This window comes from Lolium rigidum, chromosome 3 (assembly GCF_022539505.1).
Source record: "Lolium rigidum isolate FL_2022 chromosome 3, APGP_CSIRO_Lrig_0.1, whole genome shotgun sequence".
NCBI classification, from domain to species: domain Eukaryota; kingdom Viridiplantae; phylum Streptophyta; class Magnoliopsida; order Poales; family Poaceae; genus Lolium; species Lolium rigidum.
The window spans coordinates 50,163,250-50,187,543 of NC_061510.1; the positions used below are offsets into that span (position 1 = coordinate 50,163,250).

Genomic DNA, 24,294 nt, shown 5'->3' on the forward strand with positions numbered 1-24,294 from the left:
CCTTCTGATTATATGATATATAGTAGTGGAGCATGCACATTAGTACTTGATAATCAAAGAAGTGGTGAACTGTAAGAGATTTACATCCTGTTTGCTAGTAAGAGAAGTACCTCATACTAAGATCAGCGGAAAGATGTTCATGGTAGGAATAAGCTAAGTAGTGGAGCAAGGATGTCCTGTAACAGTTTCATGGCGTTTACCTACAAATTGCATCGACCAATAGAACTGGACTCCTCTCTATAGAAGAAGAGAGGCATTAACTGCAGACTTTTCTTCGAATTGGGTCCTGCTGGGCCTCGAGCACGAAGGAGCGAAGGAAGGAGAAGTAGTCGTGAGGATCATGAAAGCGGCAGAGGTCGCTGACGCCGGCTAGGTGCGGCTTGAAGACATGCATCCGGTCGAGGAGACCGTACTTGCACCGGCACTGGAGTGCATCATGCGGATGTGGTGCGGCTTCATCGGTGTCCCTGTCCATAGTAGTTGCCCACCTCCGGGTCATGCCCCCAACCCGTAGTATGGTTCTGTTTCGGATGTAGTGAGGACGCTAGCGGCGGCGGCTATGGCGACCTGACGAAAAGGACGCTGGCGAGATGAGGGTGGACCCGGGTCAGAAGGAACGGAATAGGTTGCGAACAATACCAGCATCAATTTCGTCTGTGATCTTCACTCCTGCCATGATTTTCGTACCGGGAACTAGCATACTGACCTTAATTTAAGGCTTATTTTACACTACCTTTTACCACTCCTAAAATGGGAGAGGTATCGGTTTAGATTAAACGAGTTAGATTAGGCCCGGCAGCCCAGCTGTACGTAGGTAATGAAAAAAAACAAATTTGTAGTATTCAGCCCGGCCCAGCCTTTGCCGAATCAAGTTTCTCAAGCGAGCGACGCCGCCGCCGGAAAATCCCCTACGACGCCGCCGCAACATCCACCAGCGACGCCGCCACCTCCAGATCGCAGAAGACCACTTCCCAGAAGGCCGGGCACGCCGCCACCAGCGACGCCGCCTCTTTCGTCGCGCGGCCAGAATTCACCCACATGCCCGAGCACTCTGCCGGCATCTCGACCGCCACGTCCCGCTCGTGGATCCCTCCTTCCAGGCTTCCTCCTCCATGGGGCCGCACCGCTGCAGTACGCATCCGACGTGCTCCGTCCCGACGGTCTCCTGCGACAAGCTCACGGGGAACAAGACCACTGTCGCGCGGCCGGTAGGAAACCTCCCGTCTTCTCTCTCTACCTACATGAACGAACATATTTGATTAATTTTGCTGAGTTGGGAGTAATTAGGATTAAATGCAGATAAAATAAGAGGTTCAATAATAGTGTGCTTGTTCAGATCAGTAGAGAATTTGTAGATGACAAGTAGGTGAGTTAGATGTAGAATTTTAGGTTAGGTTTCTCTAACCAATGATATCGTGCTCGGCAAAATATGTTAGCTCCCACGCACAAACAGGTGTGCTCTGTGTTTTAAGTCTAATCTCAAGGCGAGTACTTTGTCCAATCCTATGAAATCTTGGTGGTTGTTCTAGTGCTTAGCGCTCAGTTTTAGCCATTAATAATTCAGCAGGTTTGATTTTTCAATTTAGTGCTTTCTTGTGTGATTTGATTCAAATTGGAACAGTCAATTCTAGCTAAATGTGAGTACTTTTTCAAGCTGGCCGGTTGAATTGAGTTGCTTTGATACAGGACCATACAATTCAGAACACACTATCAACACCACTGCTAGTCTCTAGAACATGTCTCCATCCAGTGTAGCGACTTGAAAGGAGGTGCAATGCATGAATTGGTTAAATTTTGACTGGGAAGCTGCACACTAGATCATACCATTGCAGGGTGGTCGGTGGGGCTTTAGGGTAAAGGTGTAGAAATTGTTATAGTAGAAGTGTTTTTATTTAAGCATCAAAACAGAATAACAAGTAAAGGCCATGTACACTGATCTTAGAATCCTCGACTCTTTATTCTTAGCTTAGTTGCCAACTCAGGTACTCTTGACACGGTAATCTTCAATTTAGGTAGATCAGTGGCACAGTCAAAGCTAATGTTCATATCATTCTGCAGCATCCATGATAAAGATTAATATAGTATTAGACTTCCCTTGCTTTTGGTCATGGACCAGCTGAATGGTGCATTTATATTCTGGAGATGGTTTTACCACTTCAATTAAGATAGTACATGTTTTGTCTGTACCCTCAAAATAACATGCATGAATGTGGTACATACAACTGAAAGTTGTGGAAAATAGCAAGTTAACAAAACGCCGTGCATTATCCGATTCCCAGGTATCTGCTAGGTGCTGAGGTCTGCAGTGTTTTGTAATTCTAGGGAACTACTTTGTTTGTTCCATATCTGCATATTATGAATTGTCATGACTTCTGAATGTATGAGAGCTGCTTGACCTATCAGTTGAAACAACATATCCATTTTACTTGACTAGTAACATGAATCTTATTTTTATGTTTGTGGTTTTCAGACATGGAAGGTCAAGGCGCTGGTGAGGTAAAGAGCTTACTTACTAATTGAAGATCAGGCCAGGGAGGATAACAGGGCAAGAGTCACATTTGCATTTGTGCAGTTTATTTGATAATTTGCAGCAGATCGATGGTAGAGAATCTAGGTATCATTAAGTGAAACCCTGTAATCTAGGAGTCAAAATTGCCTGAATAAGTCAATACTAACCTGACGATATGTAATGCCATGTACACAGAAATAGTAATTGAATCAAGATCTCCAACTTTGAGTACATCTGTGATGATAAATTAATAATTGTTTCATGCTAAATAAGTTAATGTGCCATAGTAATAAATAAAGCTTGGACGCAGTGACCGTCACAACCAGAGGTGAGTCGCCGGCAGCATCTCGCCGAGCACGCCTTTGCGGCTCCTCTGGGAGGCCCTCAATGCTCAGCTTAGTGTGAAACTCCATCTTCCAGTACATCAGCACCATTGCATTGACTTTGAACCCACTATCTTCAACAAGTGGCATGGTCTTGTATGAGCACCAAGCAACAAACCCACCTCCATGAAAAAGAACAATGACGTTGGTTTCCAAGTCTTATAGCTTAACAAAGGAAATGCTGAGACAAATCCGATGATAAGTCTTGCAAATATAATTGGCACAAGTTAGCCTGTAGACAATAACAGCAGCAGAATACAAACGATGTTCAGTGACGGCCCTGTCCTCCCAACTTAACACATGGAAGAATGTGCGCAATTGCAAGTTCTGGACTTAATATCCTACAGAACTTCGTGACTTTCCACACTTCACCCTCATTATCACGAAGCAGGCAAACATATGCAGGCACCAGGTCCGCTCTATTACCCAACACATGAGCAAATAGATCAATCGGGTTAAAATCTATTTATTGACATATACATAACTTGCCCCATGGGTATATCCAATTACCATCCATTTCAAAAAAAATCCATACACCATATACAGATATGGAAAAAAAAAATGTTAGAATAGATGAAAAAAACAACACTAACCTTGTAGGCTGTGGGCCAACAGCCTCGCAAAGCTGATATAATTAATTGGCAACCATATAGCGGACACACCAAGATTTATCCTATCAAAGGAGTTAAAGGAGTATTATTAGTAGCACAGCGGTTATAGTGCACTTGATAACAACCATAGTTGAACTGAAGAAGCAATCCTAAGTAACCGTAAGCCTATAGTAGTCAGAGATGACTAAACAGAAATATCGGAGATATACCTGGGAGAAATTGACAATGACTGGCAGTATATGTAAAGTACACAAATATTTAAACTACAAGGAAAGTCAAATTTCAAACTACAATTAAGATAGAGATAAGGAACATGTAACAGACAGAACTACACTAGGTAGCACTAAGGAGCAAGAAACTTGTTTATAGATCTAAGACACCACTCACATAAGCTTCAAGCCAACATGTGAAGTGACACAAAATTCATATTATTATAACCATTATACTTAGTTCAATCCACAGAACCAATTGGTAATACTATAAAATTATGTTATGTGACTGCTTAATTTGATCGGACTGTCACACAGAACCAATTGAAAATCCAGAACAAAAAAGTTACGATTCATCTCCACCACAGAATAAGGAAGAGAACATGTGATTACAGACACAAACATTGAAGCAAAACAACTGTTTTACCGCAAATCAACACTTACATGTTTTATTCCACTTTTTTAACAAATAGATAAATATTTTATAAAACAGTACATAAAAAAAATAAAGAAAGTACCATCTTATACATGCTAGCAACGTAATGCCAACAGAGTTTAAATCACCCGATCTTGCACCTTAACTCAGCTAATGTTAATAGTTCTAAAAAATATAAACATAAATAAAACTCCTACCAATGCTCATATAAAATAGACAAGCTTGGGTGACTCTTACACTAGGTACTTCAATTTTTAGGACTGTGGTTTGAGTGGATATGTTACACTAAATGCAGCAGAACTGATCAGCCCTGCACATACAGTCACACACACACCCACAATTGCATACACATACTTGCACAATATGCAATCTGATCTCATTCCTCAAAAACCTAAGCAATTGTTTTGGGGGCAAAGTGTCAGTCTAACTTGCAGCCTAATCATATCTCATCCTTGATCTCAAAATGTCAACTAACCCAACAGATACAACCTATAGGAAACTTTGGGAGGCCTGGAACTCTAGAACTAGTGCAATTATGCCATTTGGATCCACGCTGACAAGCTGCTTCATGTGTATGATTGGGTGCTAATGGAAAACTGGTACCACAAATGCACTTATATGGAGCAGCATGCAGAGGAGAACACGGAAGGATCGAAGACAGAGACGAGGAGAAGGAGACGCGCCTGCGACCACCGAAACAAGCGCCGGCGACGCCTACCATCGACTCCTTCCATTTGACCTCGAATGAAAGGAGTTCGTCGGCCTCCTACCACCTCCTGCAGCACTGCCAAGACGACAGCCAGGCAGCGCTCCCGGAACCGCGTGGTGTGCTTGGCCACCTTGGCGAGCGACGAAGACGGCGCCCCCGATCTTGGATCCAGTGATGAGTGATCCACGCGTAGGCCAAGGGCCAAGGCTGCCGCCGCCGAGATAGTATTGGGAAGACGGCAGATGGGGATGAGTGGACGCCGCCGAGAAGCAGGGTCAGCGCCGCTGATGCGCGAGTGGAGAAGACCGACAAGGGCGACGACATGCCGGTGCGGTGACGCGAGCGGACGTCCGCGACGTAGTCGGGAATGCGAGGAGGCGGATGCGTGTCGAGGATGAGCTTCTGGTGTTGCGGAAGATTTGGGGCAAGGGGACGGTGGCGCCGGAGTTGTGGATGGAGAGAGAGCGGCGGCGGCGGCGGCGGCAGGACCTCCGCAGAGAATGAACCTTACCCGCTGCGACCTGCGACCACAAGATCTGAGGCTGGACCAGTCTATTGGGCTGGGCCCGTTTATTGGGCCAGGTCCGTCTACGTTTTTCTTTCTGTGGTGCGAAAAATGCTTGAGGTATGTAACATACCTCTCTAGTTTTAGTCTGTGGTATGAATCTTTTTGAGCCATTGGATGGACAGAAATTAATGGCTGTAATTTATTTGAGGGTACCACAAAAGAACCCTAATTTAATTAGTACTGAACCGATAAGCAAAGATCGAGGCCTAATCTCTGCACAACGGCCCAAATTAAAAAATTATTAGCCCACGACCCATAAGATTTCTCTTTCGAATTAAGGGACTCGGGTTCTATACGGCCAACATCCGGTCACAGGCCCATAATCATAATCATGCGATGTAAAAGAAAAAAATCCTCTTATCAAAATAAGTATTACGTAATTTAGACAATATCTTCATAATCATGTGATGTAAAAGAAAAAAAAATCCCTCGCGAACAAAGGCGACGAAAGAAGCACCCGCATATTTTTTAACGGCGACGCGTCGTGTAGAGTTTCTTGACCTGCGCTTTCCTAACGAAGCATCGAACACGTCCCTATAATATATACTCCCTCTTTCTCCTATACCTAATTGTTCAACAACATGCTTGATTGTACATGGTCTGCGACAAATAAATAGGCGAAAGCGAGTAAAATTTTTGTGAGAGGATAGAGTAGTTACTTGGCATACTCCGGACCTTAATCTTTCACCAAATATATTTATTCATATATGACAAACTCACAAGAAGGCATGTTGGATATTAAAATATAAGAAAAAACTTGCATGCAACACACATGCATGAGGCACCTCAAACAAAAGACAGTGTGTGCTTTCTAGTGCTGGTCGTTTGGGCCCTTAGCTGCACTTGGGGCTATTGGCAAATGCGCTTGCCGGGAATGACTTTGCCAACGCTTGGGCCTGGATTGTGAGCTGATCACCGACGCGCTCAACCGTGTTGAACCCAAGCCACTCAGATACCGCCTGAAATCTAGTGCCATACACTTGGGTTAGGGATCCGGATTTAATTACCCCGCCGACCTTGCTTCCATACCGAAACTTGTATTGGTCGCCACCGATCGGAACAAAGAAGTTGCACTCGCCCGGAAGTGTCACCTCTATAGTACCCTCATGGAGCACGTACGATTCCACACCAAGCGGGAGAAGACCCCGTGGCAAGTTGTTTTGCTCTAGGATGTCGTACGCAGTCACAGTCGTACCATCTATCGTTGAGTTACTTGAGGTGGAGGAGGCGGCGTGGAGGATGGAAGCTATGGAGACGAAGACGAGGAGCAGTATATGTTGCATGGCCATGGCTTGTTGCTTCGATTGCGCAAAGTTTATAGTCGATATATATCTTAATATGAGGGCTAGGATAGTAGTATATATAGTGCACTGAGGCGGAGGCATCTGCCCTATATATAGGCCGCCCACTAAATCACAAACAATCAAATTATTATCTGCATAATTAACATTCCATCAAAGTGTTCCTCAAAATAAAGAAATTAATTGTCCAATTGAATCAAAATTTATTGCTATAATTAAGCATTCCTTATTTAGTCATTTTTCATACTCTAAAATGTTCCCTCAAATCAAGATAATTGATGTGTACTAAATAAAGAAAATTGAGTCCATAATTGGCAGGGTGGATTTTCTTTTGAAACTTATGTATGTACACCGGAATGCAACTAATTAAGACTTAACAAAAAACAATTTTTAAGATTCAAATATTTACGAAACTAGCAGTGTTCTGACACTGACCTTAATTAGAATTGAACTGATAAGCAAAGATCGAGGCCTAATCTCTGTAGAACGGCCCAAATCCACTACTTATTAGCCCACGACCCATGAGATTTCCTTTTCGAATTATGGGACCCGGGTTCTATAGGGCCAGCATCCGGTCACAGGCCCATAAGCATAATCATGTGAAAAAAACCCTCTTATCAAAATATGTATTACGTAATTTAGACAATATATCTTCACATATCTATAAATACTACCTCCATTTCAAGGAATAAGACGCCCTCGTTTTACGAGTTTTTTATTTGACCAAGAATTACTTCAAATAGATAAATATTTTTTGTATGAAATTAGTATCATTAAAAAGTGATTTTCAATACGAATCCAACGATACTATATACATATAATATAATCAAGATTTTGTTGCTCAATTTGTATGGTCAAAGTTCGTCTTAAAATACGCGTGCGCCTTATTCCTTGAAATGGAGGTAGTACTAGGTAGGAAGCCGCGGCTTGCCGCGCGCTTGCCCGCCTACGGCGAGCAACCATATATGAATAGTCAATAAAAAATATGCTTTTAAATACACATTGGGGTGATGTGAGTAAATGTGGACAAAAAGGTATAAGGCATGAAGCCATGTGCCCCCATAGAAGGAGTAACAAATCTAGAAGGTAACTTCATTTTTGCATCTTCATTTTTCAAGTTTAGAGAGATAAGAATACATGTACTCGGGGACAAAAAAATTATCAACTAAATCGTCAGCAATAAATCCTATATAAGTATCAAAATTTGTGTGTGTATTTGTACAAAAGGACTCAAACAATTCATGTGAACAAAGGTGTGTTATGCAGTGAAAATCACTTCAACAATTGTGCATTTATTATTGATCAAGATATGTACAGCTGGATGATAACATGATAATGGTATAGCATGAAGCAGAGATACTACACTCGGTTTCCTCTATCCCTAGAACAACAATACAGTACAAAGGCAGTGACTCCATTATGAAAACAGATATGGTCTCAGTTGAATCACCTATGGCTGTGAAGGGCTAATCCTAGCCATGATGATGATAAACCAATAATGCTGCAGTCCAAGAACCAACAAAAGAAAATTAGGAAATCATCCATTAAACAAGGAAAGTATCCGTTACAAAGCGAACATGGTGATGGACATAGGATAGTCTCATCCATGTATGCATTAATCAAGGAGGAAATAAACATAACTAAGTGGGAAATGGATAAAAACTACTCAAGATCAACAACTATACTGAATTTCAAATAAAAAAAATCAGAGCAAGGGCAGTAAAAGTTGGCTACATAGTAAATAGGGTAGGCGACCAGGAAACATCTCATGAAGGTACCCTAGACTGAAGAGAAATGTCTCCTCCGAGTAAGCATAGTTGGAACGCTTGAGGCATACAAAAGTCTAAATCTTTTGACAACAACATGGACTTCAAATTTGAGAATTGTTATTTCATGCATGGTCACAATCAATCCAACACAAATAATTAAGCAGAAATCTAGATAGTTTCGGTATCCTGCATAGACTAAGACAAAAAAAAATATTGTATGCAAGTCTGTTAGAGCAATATTCAGTAGAACAAATATAAGAAAATTCAGATATACATTCTGGTTTGGAACATAAGTGTATATGTTAAGCTAAATAAATTGAATACTCAAGGAATCAAGCACATAGTAGTAAATGTAACTCCTTGTGTAATGAGTATTCAGTGCGGTTTTCTAAAATGTAGGCCTCAAAGTACATAACTGATTTCATGTCCAATGAAGCTTCAGAGGCGCTCTTTAGTAATGAAATGCTAAATTAAAATAAATAGGTGTTATCCTCAAAATATGAAATAAGATGAGAACTTTGTTGTCATCATGCTAATCCGTAGGTGTAAGCTAACAACAACAAAATGAGCTACCACAGAGGATCAAAACAAATTTCTAACAGAACAAATATTTCCGAAGAAACTGGCAGTGAACTAAGCTATTATGACACCAATTTGTAAATTAGTAACATCGGATTTACCTCCAAGCACCAATTAGAGACGGTTTTGATTCATCTTCTGATAGATCAGCATCTGGGCTAGCTCTGCCCAACTACGAACAGAAGCCACCGAGATACCCTCGATTCCTCCAACTTCTCAAATGTCTGATCCACCAACCTTGCTAGTCCAAGAGTGCTCTCCTCCAACAAGCAGACAATCATATCTTTGCTTGAGAGGTTGCCGCCATCAAGCTACATCCTGTAGCCAGAAAGCTCCTTGTGGAGCTGCTGGCGGCACCTAGAAACAAGAGCCTCGTTCTTCGCGCAGCAATCGTTGGGCCATTGGAAGTCGTTTTCCTCTTCAATTTCGTATGTACCTGTAAGAAGGTATCTATCAGTGTCGAGGGAGATGGACATGCATCACTTCATGTACTGAAATTTTAGCAGTACCTCTTAAAGTCAATAAAATATGTGATTGAGATATCTTAAGTCCATGGAAAAAGAAACAATTCTGTTTGGAAGAGCGTAGCCATGTAGGGTGTCCATTCAGTCAGAAGCTCCCTCATTTTGTCCCATCTCTTGCATTGACTGTTAGTTGTTGATACTACATCTTTGGCACCCCCTTTGTTCACAAATAAATACATATATTGGGCCTTTAGAACCCCAAGGTTAATAAGATATGTATGGCAATGCTTATAAACAAAAAATCAAGCAAAAGGAACACACCGTTGAATGTTCTTTTGTGCCAATATTTTCACCATTGATATGATCCCTTCTAAGTTCAATTCTTCGCTAGAACATGCCGATGCCTTTTTAGATTCATTTAACTGAGTTTCAGAACATGCAGATTCCAGAACTGATGTCACTACATTAGACGTTCACTTAGTCCACAAATAACAAAGGTATGGAGTACGCAATTTATAAATAAAGACCAAAGCTAACTTGCAAAAACATTTGGAGAGTAATTAAAAAGCAAATCATGCCGAATATTCGAGGAATGGGCGGAGATTCAGTTATACAGGCATAAAAACTACAAGTTGCATATAAACTACTTTCAAAAGTAGGTAGATGGAAGTCCAGGCATAATAACAAATACCTTACAATGGACATTGTTGATCTCTCATGGATTTTTATTCTGGTAGTTCTTCGCGTACCTAAAAAACATGTGTTAAATAATCTCTCATGTCATCATTCCACTTGTGAGCATGATCTTTAACAATAGCTTCAGAATGATCAGAGGTCATAGGAATTACCATGATGCTCAAAAGGAAAAAAGTTCTAGATAAAAAGCAGAAGAATTTACCTTTGGCACTTCAAACTCTGTTACATGATTTTTTTCTAAACTAAGATCAATTTCGCGGCGATGAAATCTTTGAGCGCCAAAATGCAGTGAGTCCATATAACAACATACTCCTATCACTCACACTAAAATGTAGTCCAGTCTTACTACTTGGGTAGAAGGGATAATAATTCTTACAATGTCACCTTATGGTTCTCACAAAGTGATGCGCACTGTGCTTCAGCCTCACCTGGTTCCTGCCTAAGCAGAGTGATTAAGTACATACATAACAATAAAAGCTCATGAAGTCCAGGTAACATGCTTGCATCTTTACCATGGAATTATAGTATAGCATGTTGTTCAGTTAGAAGAATTTATCTCCATGAGGAGCAAATCTCAATCTAGATTATTTTCATTCCATGATTGTCGATATCATGGGAACATATGTGATTGCCGAAGTATCACTATTCTCATGTGGTATGCATTCCAATGACCAATTTCGTCCTAGCTTAACCTCAAGCCTTTTCTTACGCTTAAGCTTAGCTAAACTAACTCATTCGTGACTTTTGGATAATGTACAGAAGTCCTTGAAGCAACTGATGGAAAAAAAAGGTATCATTGATACAATGATACCTCAACTACCGGAACACCCATCTGTAAAGCAAAAGAAACAAAAAGAAGTCGTAGTACATGCTTGGAAGTTGGAACCACGCTAGAACTACAGCTAGGAGAAAGTGACCTCAATAGCATCTTCCCTCTTCAATGTGGAATAACATACTAAAATGATATTGATAAGTGAATTTAACAAAGACTACTACTGTTATCTATAGAAACTGCAATTACCAAATTTGTTCCAATCAATTATAGCGTGAATCTAATAGTAATATCTTCATTTTATATCAGCTTCTATTTTTCAGGTTCTCTAGAAACAAATACTACTGCCCAGGGCCAGAAAACTATCACTAAGCTAAATTAAACCAACTGCGTTCCACCAGCACCATGTGCTATCTCCTATAGAACATCTATGTAAAAAATAGAAAAGAGCCACTCCATTCGCTCAGGGTTCTAAATTGTTTTTATAATGGTTAGTGAGTACCTCAGAGAAATCAAATGAACACTCACCAAGATACTCTTTTCAGCATTCGTCATTTCGTCGCTTATATCTATATGGATCATGCTGTCTTCTTCTTAGGCCTGCTTCTCCCTAAGCAGCACCAGCAACTCCGCCTCTTGCATTTTTGACAAAGAAATACACATCAGTGATCGTTGCCAGTATCTTGCTCCACCATTGTATTTTTTACAAAGAAACGCAAAATTCTTAAATGAATAATTTGCTGATGCCAGAACAACATTGAACACATAAAGGATTCCATAGAAGATGGTGGCATTATTTCTGTACAGGCACAAAAAGACATTGCTACACAATCTACTGTAACATGTCAAAATAAATAGCACTTGCAGAGCAATTTAAAATCATCACGAAAGTAACAACAAAAAGCTAAAGACACAATTGCAAGAAGAATCTTATATCACCTTGAGTATCACATGAGCACACAAAAAACTTAGCTATTGATTGAAGGACTAAAGTTACACGAGTACTACAAATTCAAGAACAGTCTGTAAAAGGGAGACATACAAAGCAAGAAGAAAACCAGAGTAGCTCATCAGCGCACAATTTTTTTAGCTATTAACTGAAGGACTGAACTCACACGGGTACTATAAATTCAAGAGCACATATATCTCTGTAAAAGGGGAGACACACAAAGCAACCAAAAAATCAAGCCATACCTATCATATAGAACTGCTTAATCAGTGGTAGTACAGAGAATGAGCTGGCAACAATAGTTTTCTCTTCATGAATACTTCATGCATTCAGATCCTATATACACTGAAGTGTTGCAGCTTTGCATGAGAGATGAACTAAATCCTATTATCATGCTAATTTGGTGAACCTTATTCATTATAAAGAAATCCAGACAAGCAGAGATTGTACCAACTTACAAAAATGAAAAATAATCTCATGGTACTATCCCATCTAACCATGTAGCTTTGCTGACAGGAGAGTATTAGTGTAAAGTAAATTTGGTAACTTATCATTTCAAATAATTGGGAGTAGTCTGTGTATTCTTTTAATAAATAAAAACAAATAAATCGCTTTTTACCAAACCACCCTGTATAATGATGTAGCTTACTAATGGCTTCAATCAAGTTATATATTTTATTTCATTCTCATAGTACAAACAGTTACAGGAACATCTACCTACACATAGAATCCAAGTTTCTTGATAAACATCAAGAAAAGGTGATAGAAAATATGCCGAAAAGAATTACCTTTGGAGCATCCAACTACAGAACACTTCAGATTTCCCCATCAGCGGACTAAATGAAATTAAATTGATTAAAAACTATATCATGCCTTCACCCTAATACACATCAAGCTACCTAAGAAACATACCAAGAGTGAGTAACCAGGGCATAGCTTAGTCCTTCTATATAAATTAGATAAGATATTCCATGCCTCCATGTGCTGCAAAATTGTGAATATAAATATTAGACAACAGTTGATACGTGCAGTCACAAGGTATAGGGATAGCAGACTTTAAACCTGTATAGCAAAACGCAGCTCCTTCCTTGGGAGAGAATAGGAAGAGGGGAATAAAGAATGGATCGCATCATTTTTGACAAATGGGCAGATGGCTCTGTCATGACTGGCAAATTCTTCAAGGAACTAACTTCCTTCGGTTCTTCGAGCTCTAATACAGGTGCAACTGGTTCAGCATGATTTGCCACCTCTCTGCCAATTTTAGGCTCTGCGTTTTGCTTGAAGCCGCTCATCCTAGCTGCTTTGTTAATGATTTTTGCAATGGAATGCTTCCCTCTCCTTAGTAGGCATGTGTTCCCCTTGGTCCAAGCTAGTGCGGGGACATCCCCCGGTTGACGTGCCACAACGACACGTGTCCCGTTGTTTGTAGTGGGTCTGTTCATCGACTCACAAAGTGTAGTCCCTGTTAGCGATGGTGCTCATTTGGACTAAGCAATGGTGGAGGCTCGACGTCTCTTCCAACGCGCGTTTTCACCCTGAAGATAGCCCCCACTCTCAAAACAATGCCTCCAACAAAGGTCATTGCCAGACACAAACAATAAACGCCGGACCTTGGGTTTTCACCCTGAGCTGCCCCCACATGCATACCACTGCTGCAGAGCCCGGAACGCCAAGCAAATTCCTTAGCATCACGGAAACTCGAACCTCCTTTTAGCCAGTTCACCAATCCAGACTTCATGATGTTCCTTCTTCTGACTTCACCATGGACCAAAAAGTCACCTGATGTCAACACAAAATAGAGCTTCGCGTCGCTCCCTCCGGAACCAAACAGTCGGAATAAAAACATGGGTGCGCGCGACCGAATACCAACCGATCCAGCAAAATCCAGGCAAAAGATGCGCTGTTCCATTCGCCGGCGGAGCTTTCGGAACTCATCTCTCTAGCCAGATGAAGGCAAACTGACCACCGGTAGGTCTTCATCTTCGCTTGCGAGAAACCCGAGGACCGCCACCAAAAACAAAGCAAGACCAGAAGCCCCCACGCCGCCAATCCCTCTTGCCGGATCACCAGGGAAGAGGACGGCGGCGTGGATCATGCGTACCACCGCCGAACCGTCACCAGGGGTGGAGGCCGCCACCGCTCCATCGAATCCTCCATGGCTACCGACGGAGAGCATCAGGCCCCGGCCAAGTAGCCGTGCCACTCGGCTTCCTCCACCGGCGCTTCATCACCTCCCATGGAACACCGCCGTGGAAGCCTTCTCCTCCCCCTCATCGTTCGATGGAGGGGCGCCACCATCGCCGCCAGAGCCGGGGCCGAGGCCGGCAACAGCGATGACTGTGGGGCGGCGGTCCGGGGGGTGGCTGCTCGGGGCGGGGCGGGCGGATCCTCCGCCGCCGCCCGGGAGGTGCGGGAGAGGAGGAGGTAGGGTTTTGCCAGCTTTTCAACTTGTTGGGGAAGTGGATGTACAAACCCATCACCTGAGTTCAAATCCTCACGGACGCGAATTAAGGTTCCTATTTATACTTAAGGTCCAGACTGGTCCTGATACTCATGCAATTTATGTTGAGGACTATGCTTTAATCTTAACCAAGATTAAAAATCTTAGTACTCATGTCAAATGGTTGTGTACATCCCTGGTTGGTGCAGTGGCTGGGAAGTAAAATTCTCCCCATTTTTTTTCATGTTTGTTTACTTAGGTAACTTGATTTTCTATTAATAAATACGTGGTTGCTCTAAAAAAATCATTGGGTGGCATTTTGTTTGTGGCGGCATGTAGAGAGGGAAGAGGGGTTGGTGAAAAATTGGCTTTGAGAGCCCGAGATCCTATGGGCGATATAGAGCAAGTGTGGGCGAAAACTTGTGGAATCGGTGGTTGCCGTCGATTTTTTTGTTTTCTTTAAGCTAATCATTGTTTCCATGTCTACCGGTCCCCTCCTATAGCACTCAACCATTTTGCTTCTCACAATTTGGTTTCTTTGTCTCGATATACACTATGGTTTGCTGCCGCTGGTTTATTTTTGTATCTGCCAACGATATTTGAGGGGAATACATAGAATGTTGTTTTGCGCCAAGAGATGGTGCTCGAAGAGCGCGGAGTTTGGTATATGAGCTATTTGTCTTTCATTACGCCATGTGTTTGTGTGTTATTTATGTACTTGGAGAATTGAACTCTCTTACAAACGTCTAGGGCTTGCAACCGATTTTGATCTTTGCTGACGCTACTGATGGTTACAAACTCCTTAATTTGCATACCAAGTGTAATATTATTTCTTGGGGGGGGGGGGGTCAAATTTATAGTGGTTATGTTTTCTCGCAGTGTGTTCATATGGTATGTTTTAAAATACACAGTTTGCCAGCTTGATTGCTTTCATGATTCAGTAGAATTGGAAGATTTTGCAACACACATCGCTTGGTATGCAAATATGTAGCAGTTCTTGGGCAAAAGACAATCCCTCATTTACAATTTATAGTGGTTATGTTTTCTGCAGTGTGTTCATATGGTATGTTTTAAAATACACAGTTTGCCAGCTTGATTGCTTTCATGATTCAGTAGAATTGGAAGATTTTGCAACACACATCGCTTGGTATGCAAATATGTAGCAGTTCTTGGGCAAAAGACAATCCCTCATTTACAAGAGGACATTCGTGAAGATGCGGCTAATGTGGTGTTCTACTTGCTTTATCTCCATGTTTGACTATTTTCCTTTCCGCGTGCTTTTTTACATAAGAGTCCCTATATGCGGACACTTCATATTTTATTTTCTATTTCGTAAATTTACCTTTTGATTTGTTGTCAGGATCTGTCAGTGGAAGATGAAAAGTTTGATAATGCATTGTTGGGGTTTTGTTAATACGGAACTTGTTTCCGTTTTTGTGGGCATCTACCACCTCTCTGGTCTCTAATATGGTTTTATGTTTTGTCTTTCCAGACAATGAAGAGCTTTCAAACCGAAGATTACATCTAACATAGTGTATTAGGGCTTTTTATGTATTACATTATTTTTCTTTAATTGATGAGTTTTCCATTTTTTCTAGTTTTTTAACTTCTTGTTTCTATCTTGTGTAGATCAAGAAGGCAGAAACAAAGGGTGCACGTACAAATAATTATACACAGTATGCTATCAAGTACATACTTTTCATTTTAGACAAGTGTTTGACTATGAGGCAAATATCTACCATGACAAATTTTGACTTAGAATGTTTGCTAAATTTCAACAAGAAGTATGCCCCCACTTAGGTTTGTGAAGGGGGTAGCAGGGAACTTTGACTGCGTGCTTTCTGAAATCTAGTGGACCAAAAGGACATTCCTATCACGAAAACAAACTATCCACAATACTCTTGATTTACGAGCTGAGGGGATTGAGCTTGTACCATATTGTGAGGCTAGTCTTGAATATATTTTGTCATATTTTTATCTGAATTCCACCCGTCAAGCCACATTTTTTTGCAAACACGCTGACGTGGATGGGATCATGGGAAGATGCCACTATGCTCTCGAATTGAGTCTTTGATTGCCCAGTTACAGAAAGCTTTATTCGGTTTTTTCCTTTATCCATTTTCATAAGTCTTAGTTTTTACCCTCCCAAGGAATGCACCTAACTACAACAACCTACACGTGTGTCCTACTCGGATAATTGTCTTTGGGTTAAATTCCCTCCCTGAAATGTTTCCAAGTTTGCTTCTATGAAAAGGGAACATAATAGCATATTACTTAGATTTGTACAAGAACAACTCCAACTCGTGTGCATCGTAAAGGCCTCTGAAACGCTTGTCATCTTTAACAATTATCAAGTGTTCTCACTTTTTTTTTGTTCCCTTCAACAATGCTTCACTTTTCTGCTTTTATTTCACCTTACCCCTATGTGTTTTTTGATGTAGTTTTTTTGTACCCTTAAGCTAAATGTTCATATGGAAATGCTTTGTGCAGCAAGTTTGCTAAGGTCTTAAATTCATGATCAAGTTTTAGCGAGAAACTAAAATCGTTTCACAACCTACCTACACAAAAATATTTGTACACGGTTATTAAGTTTGTTATTTTTTCATTTAGATTATGATTCTTTCAACAAACTCCCGTTTAGTTATTTTCTAAATTCATGATCAAGTTTTAGCGAGACACTAAAATCGTTTCACAACCTACCTACACAAAAATATTTGTACACGGTTATTAAGTTTGTTATTTTTTCATTTAGATTATGTTTCTTTTCAACAGACTCCCTTTTAGTTATTTTCTAGAATAGGGTTTAGGGTGGTCTGAAAAACTTGTGTGCCACGTGTTTATTTTTTGTGTCGGTCCTCCTCAAAGTCAAAGGAAGATGCTGACACCGATTTTGTCGAATCATTACACTGATTCACTAAATGATTATCAAGTGGTTCTTATTCGAAAAAACACTTGGTTTAGCTTTAGACTCAATCATCGTGGCTCTAATATGAATCTAAGGTATTAATTGAACTAATTCATAGGATCGCGACAAGATAATTTCTATGTTACGATTATGCACAAAAAAAATCCAAAATAGGGAAGAGAAAAGTCAAGAGGCCTCTAATGACTGTCATATGGGAAAGGAAAAAAGATAGATGAGCCAACTTGATATTTTTTGGCATTATCATCACAAAGAATATCTTTAGAATTTTTACTATTTCATATGTTCAAGGCAAAAATAAACCCAATCCAGTTGCTGATGAAGTTTTGAAACTTTTTTCTAATATTCATTGATAACTTTTGTGTTTCTGCTTGAGCCGTACGAGATGAAAATTAAAAAAAAAAAACAGGAGAAATCGAGGACAGAAACTTAATGAGCAACAACCCAAAGCAAGTACAATTTCCTTTTTATTTTTAAAAATCTTGCATAGAAGCACATTATTGTTACAATTTACCTCTTTTTTTTTTGTTATTCCTTGTTTGTAGGCATGCTAGAAGCCAACTATTAACTGATGGTGTCACAAAATTCCAACCAAATACATTGTGTAAATGACCAGATTTAATTTTTAATTGTGGTTCTATTCCTTCTCTTTTTTGTTCCCATTTGTTGTGCTTTGTCACAACATCTAAGACTCAGCCATGGCTCACAACATTGCCATGAGGATTGGAGGCGTGGACATGCCGGTTATTACGTGTTTCTTAAATGAGTTTTCATGGTGGTAAGTATCTTCAGCGAAATAACTAAATAACTTCCTACCGAACATAGTAGTAAGCCCCATTGACTGAATAAACTCTGCTCTATGCTCAAGAAACTTGTTACAATGAACTGGATCAGGAAAGCTGAATGATTTTATGTCCTGAAGTTTTAGAACAATATAAACTCTGAGCACAAGTAACAATACCGACATTTACACATTGTTGTAATGATGGAGGCTAATGTTCATATCATAGACTTTGAAGGCTTAAACTTTTTGATGTTACCAGATAAAACCATAAGTATCCATTATAGAAACATTACATTAACATGTTTACAATCTTGAGGCCTAAGATCAAGGCAATGCATTGCCAGTATGGTCTGCATTCTTCCTCACAACTCAAAAGATTGAGGTCTCACACATTCTGATTACATAATTCATTTGGCATTCTAGTAAGATACATGACTTCCGATAATTATTCAGTGCATATGAATATTGGTGCCAATAGGAATTTGGAGTTCAAATGAACCTGTTTAGGTATTCATCCACGGTAACATATTTCACATCGGGGTAAAGCTCAGTGGCTTCAACTCCAAATGATGGCTCGATCTCAAAGTTAGTGTGGTCCCCCTTCACCCAGGCAGAGTGGCTGATTGATAGTACTATATTCAGAGGCACCGGAGACTCTGAAACATATGCAAGAGGTAAAATTCAGTCCAAAAATTGTCCGGGAAGAAAAGAAAAGTATGGAGTGTAGACGACAACTTCAGTGTTTCAAGTGAAAAAAAAAACATGGCCTATGACCTTGAATCTGCTTCAGGACTTCATCTTCTGGGATGTAGACCCTCTCAAATGTCTTCCCATGTTTCTTCTCCCATAGTGAGACAAGCTCGTTATGAGTCAAAGTGTTGCTTGGCGGCCGCAGATACAGGGTCTTGTTTAGAGTTCTTGGATCATCAACAGCTTTAATAGTGTATGTGCCCACGTCGTCCTCCACGGAAAATACTCCTATTGTCAACAATACACATAAAGACGCAGCGATATTTTCATTAAATCGATGATGTCTTCAAAATAGACACTCCACTGTAATGTAATAAAAATGTAAAGGCATATCAAACTTACCTTTTACATTTCCATCACCTAATATGAGAACCTTGTCAGTTGGTGGTCCAGTGACCCCAACCTGTCCAAGGGTTGGCAGGAAATAACCAGCAAAGAAGTTGGAAGAGACGTATGTGTAGGGAATCCCTTCAGCCTCAATGGCACGCCTTATATGAGCTTTCAAAGCAAATATCGACTTTGCAGGCTCAACCGCATTTACATGGTCCACATCATTACCAAACTCTGAAGGGAAGAATCTCTGTGAAGAGCTCATCGGAAAAATGACATCAGACATTTGTAGCAGTCTACCAGACATAAAAAAAAAAGAGGCCGAATGTCAAATTTTGATTTAAAAAAACAATGCCTTCCATTTTCTTGTGCTCAACAGGGTAGAACTATTTTACATAAAGGGCTCTTTTATTTGGTAGGATGGGAAAATCATTGAAATATGAAAAGTATAGGATTGAGATGTCACGGCTAATTGAATCCTACATGAAGATGAGTTGTGTTTGATTGTCCCGAAGAAAATTTTCCATGAGGTATGACATAATGTTTTATTCCTATAGGATTTGCACTACACGATTCTTATAGGATTAGTTCGTATAGAATATTGTTTCTAGTAATCAAACAACTAGTGTAGGAAAAATTCACATAGGATCTAAATACTACACAATTCCTATACGAATCTTATGAATCAAAGAAGCCCAAAGAAATTCAACGGATACACAATTTGTTACTGGTGAAACCTACAAGCCGTTGTGCATTAGTACTGCATACTCTTCAATAATATAGAAAACTGAACAATACTAATATCAGTTTAAACATTCTTAGTAAGCCATAAAGCAGTGTGCACACATAATAATTTGATATTGACGATTTGGACCTCTTGAAGCTCACCTTTACATTCCCAGACTTCCTTGATTGCCGCGATAATGCGGGTTTGATCTGGTATCTGTAGAGAACCCACGGTCGAGATCACAACATCTGCGGACTTGATGGCTGACACCAGGCTCTCATGGTCATATAGATCACCCTTCAGGACGAATAGTAACGAAACAGTTTGGCATCACTATGCAATCTTATAAGAATATGTGATTAATCATAGTAAGATACTGACACAATCAGAGATGGTAATTGTCCTTGCTACAATTGTTGTCTATTTTTAGATGGCACGAAAGATTTTTGGCTTCGTGCAGGTGCAGCCTCATCAAATAAACTTTCTTTGTCGAACAGCAGAAGGACTGTTATGAAACACTACATAGACGTCATTTCTGTATGTGTTCCTATGCATCTAACCCTATTATCAGATTGTCAATTTATTGTTGGGTGTTTGTATCATTTTTGGGGCTGGTATTCGGCCACCTCCCTTCTCCTAGTTAATGAAAATGGCAAATATTTTATCTTGTTTCAACAAAAAGTGTATATTAGAGGTCATTTGCAGAGTTGATGCTTTTAGTCCTTTTCAAATAATAGCTGTTTTTTTTTTGAACCAAGATCACAACACCTAGGTAGAACCACTAACCACACGAAGGCAGAAGAAACATAAAAAAAGGAACCACCTTGACGAGGGTGACGCCAGCATCGCGGAAGCCCTGGAGGACGGCTGCCTTGGCCGCGTCGGCGGGCGTGAGATCGCGAACGAGAACGGCGGTGGGGTGGCCCTCTCGTGCGCTGGCGGCGACGATGAACCTGCCGATGTACCCCGTGCCGCCGATCACCAGCACCCGGCTCTTGATCCCCTCTACCGCTGCCGACGCCATGTATACAGCACGGAGTAGAGCAAGGCAAGAACAAGAGTAAATTTGAGAAATTGGAAAGGCAAAGTGAGTAGAGTGGGCATGGACAACTCGCCACTTGCTCGTACTAATAGCGAGGAAAGAGGAGAGTAGCTGAAGAGCCGGATGGGCCTGGGAAGAGTACGAGATAATCAGGTCCATTGAATGTAGACTTATTCTTGATACTAAATCCATTGAATCTAGACTTACTGTGGGACGAGCCATTTGTTCCGTTAGGTTGCTTGCCTTTCCAACCGGTTTTAAGGTTGGGTATCCAATATCTTCGCTCTGCTCAGGAATTACCTCCATTGAAGCGTTAAAAGAGCTAGATGGCGAAAAAAATGAGATCATGAATGCTCTAAAGGAAGATGTATCAGGGCCATCTGGAATATCAGAGTTTTGCTTAGAATCTTGCTCATCCTCTGAATTTTCTTGCTCTTTGCCCGCCTCCTACATCAATCAAAGAGAATGAATCTTGGTCAAAACTTCTTGGATTGTAATAGGATAGCTCTCTGTTATGATACCCTCCGAGAACATTGTTTGTTCACTGACCCTTCCGGCCTTATCTTTGCATTGAGACTCTGTGAACTATTTGTTTCATGATTAAATGGAGCCAGGGAGCAACCCTATTTTTCTAATAAAAAATGAAATGGGAACTTTCTGGAACACGGCCTACTAAATGGAAGTCAACATTATTCGGTTATATTATGAAGTGCATCAAGAACATAATATGTCACTGAAGTTGCTTCTTACAGCTAACAATCAGAACCACTCTTCAAAGTTTTACTGGATGCCAAAAATTGGAGGAAAGACATCAAGCACTGTAGTGTACAGCTTGCGACATAAAACAGTAGACTGGAGCTATTCATTTCCTGAGATTAGAGGAGCATGGCAAGAAAACGGCAACTTCATTACTTCAGTTATTACTATGCTAGTCGAAACATAAGAGTGAGCTAATTCAACTATTGTAGCTGCAAGTAAGATGTGACTATCATTACTCAAATTAAGAATAGGAAATTATGACACAACTATATAGGAGAGTATCACATCATAATCCATTGAATGATGTGCAGAAATAGTATAGAGAAATCAAAGAAAAACATGAGCTCACCTTCTTCAATCTTGTGTTGTGGGTTTGCTCCTGGCAGGTTCCACGGCATAAGATCCCCAAAATCAAACTGGGTCTAAGGTGGAAAGCAAAATCTCTAAACCATAATCGTTGGATCCCCAAATCTGTGGGCAAAAAACATGGGAGTTAGTTACTAATAATCTAGAAAAGAAGAAGGTTGCCTGCTTGCTGCTCCCCATGGAACCTCGTCAAGAACTACTCCAAATAATTAACTCCACGCCCAGCAATCCCTCCCAATCCAGCAGTTCACCAACAGATCTGATACTAAAACGCAAAAATCTGAGAAGGAAAGAGGGGAAAATAGACCTTTACTCGAGAGGCACGAGACCTCGTCGGAGAGACCCTCCTGGCCGCTCCACGAGCTTCCCTGGTCGACGCCGCCGCGCCCGGATGCCACGAGATCCTCCTGGCCACGCAGCGCGGGCTGGCATGGTCGTCGCTGGCCTCCACTCGGCCCCCACCCAACTGGATCAAACGAGGATCAGCGAGTAAGCCGCCGTGGCCGCCAGTGGCGGAGCCAGGATTGAAGCAAGCCCCGGGCCAAAAACTAAGCGCAAAAGTAACTACTAAAAAAAATCTTGTAATAGCACAAAAAAATTGGTACGGTAGCAAGAATGAATATATATTTTCAGATCCTTTCTTAATTCTCCAAGAACATGCATAAGAAATAACTAAAAAACTTAAAATAGTTTAATGGGATACAAAATATGGTACCAATTCACTAGTTCTGTGCGGCCGTGCCTCCCATGACTTCGTCAACAACCTCATCAGCACTAGAAGAGGAACCAATACCTTCAAGAAAGCAAGAATATTTCTTATGGAAAAGCGTAAACATGAAGTGCAATAGAAAATTATTCATACAAAAATGAAAACTTACCGAAACGACGAGGTAAAATTCCTCTCCGTGAGCTATATCCTTGAAAACGATATAAGATATCATCATCATTGATAGAGTGAAATACGTCTCGTTCAATATAGCATACCATGTTATAATTCATCCAATCATCACCCATTTTATTCCTCAACTCGGTCTTGATAATATTCATAGCCGAGAAAGCTCTCTCTACTGATGCCGTTGCAACGGGCAAAATTAATGCCAACTCAATAAGACGATACACCAAAGGAAAAGCAGTGTGTCTATCAGTTTGAACCATCTTCACAGCAAGATTACCAAGGTCATGACAACTCAAAAAATCCGGATCACCTCTCACATCAGCAATAAATGTCTCAAGTTGGTTTCTAAGAACAAAAGAGATCTCATATATGGAGAAGTCATCAGCATACATCGCAGCAAGTTCAACAAGTTTGTCTTCATCAAAGTTAGCAAATGAGTTCTTTGGATCAAGGCAAGCGATGCACCTCAACAACTGAGTTGACTTTTCAGCAAAGCGGTTATTCAACTCAACAATAATTTGGTCATGGACAACATTGAATATTTCATATCTAAAGCGGTGATAGTAAGTTACCATTGTACTTCCACGACCCCTGGAGCGACCTCGAGCGGGTATTGTATCATCCATGTTTGGTACTACAATTTTATATTTGACACAAAAGTCATTTGTCTCATTGAAGAGTTCATCCCAACCATTTTCTCGGATACCTTGAAGATTTTCCAATGTTACGCCAATCAAACTCACAGCACGAACAATGTTTTGATCTTTCTTTTGCAAACAATGTGACAAATCATTAGTCTTGCCCAATAATCTGATCATAAGATGCAATATGAGAACAAACTCAAAGCTCTCCATCTGAGTAATCAAGCCACCAGCTGTGGTTCTCCGTGTAAGATTTTCCGCATCATCATGAACATTCTCTAATACATGAAGAACAGATTCCCACATTGAAATGAATCTACACAAAGTTTTATGGTGTGTGCCCCACCGTGTATCCCCGGGTTTTACAAGATTGGTTGCTTGGTTTTTCCTCTTCCTGAAAATATTTCTCCAGACTCTAGTTTGCTCACCATTGTGTCATGTTGATGTTGGGCTACTTCATCATGTCTTTTACAAGAAGCATTAACAGTATTGACAATCAAAGTGCTGTTGTTAAAAAAATCCAATATGGAGGAACAACACTTGGCCACTGCAACAACCACTAACTGCAACTGATGGGCAAAGCAATGAATGTAAAATGCATATGGATTTTCATCCAGTATTAACCTTTGCAAGCCACGAAATTGTCCTCTCATGTTAGAAGCTCCATCATACCCTTGCCCTC

General features: G+C 40.6%; 1 long non-coding RNA gene and 1 pseudogene across 5 annotated transcripts; both read right to left on the reverse strand.

Annotated features, from left to right (window-relative positions):
- Positions 1–7,987: 7,987 nt before the first annotated feature.
- Positions 7,988–13,134, reverse strand: LOC124701584. Of its 5 annotated transcripts, none has more exons than XR_007002099.1 (9): positions 13,018–13,134; positions 12,868–12,939; positions 12,744–12,791; positions 11,535–12,291; positions 10,230–10,673; positions 9,860–9,998; positions 9,584–9,786; positions 9,176–9,510; positions 7,988–8,227 (listed from the first exon to the last, which is right to left on the reverse strand). It is a non-coding gene; the product is annotated as an uncharacterized LOC124701584 (long non-coding RNA). The 5 variants fall into 5 exon arrangements; XR_007002100.1 differs by having other exon boundaries at positions 11,535–11,641; positions 12,201–12,791; XR_007002097.1 differs by having other exon boundaries at positions 10,230–10,669; positions 11,535–12,791.
- Positions 13,135–18,354: 5,220 nt separating this feature from the next.
- LOC124701583 lies at positions 18,355–21,394 on the reverse strand (annotated as a pseudogene).
- Positions 21,395–24,294: the final 2,900 nt, after the last annotated feature.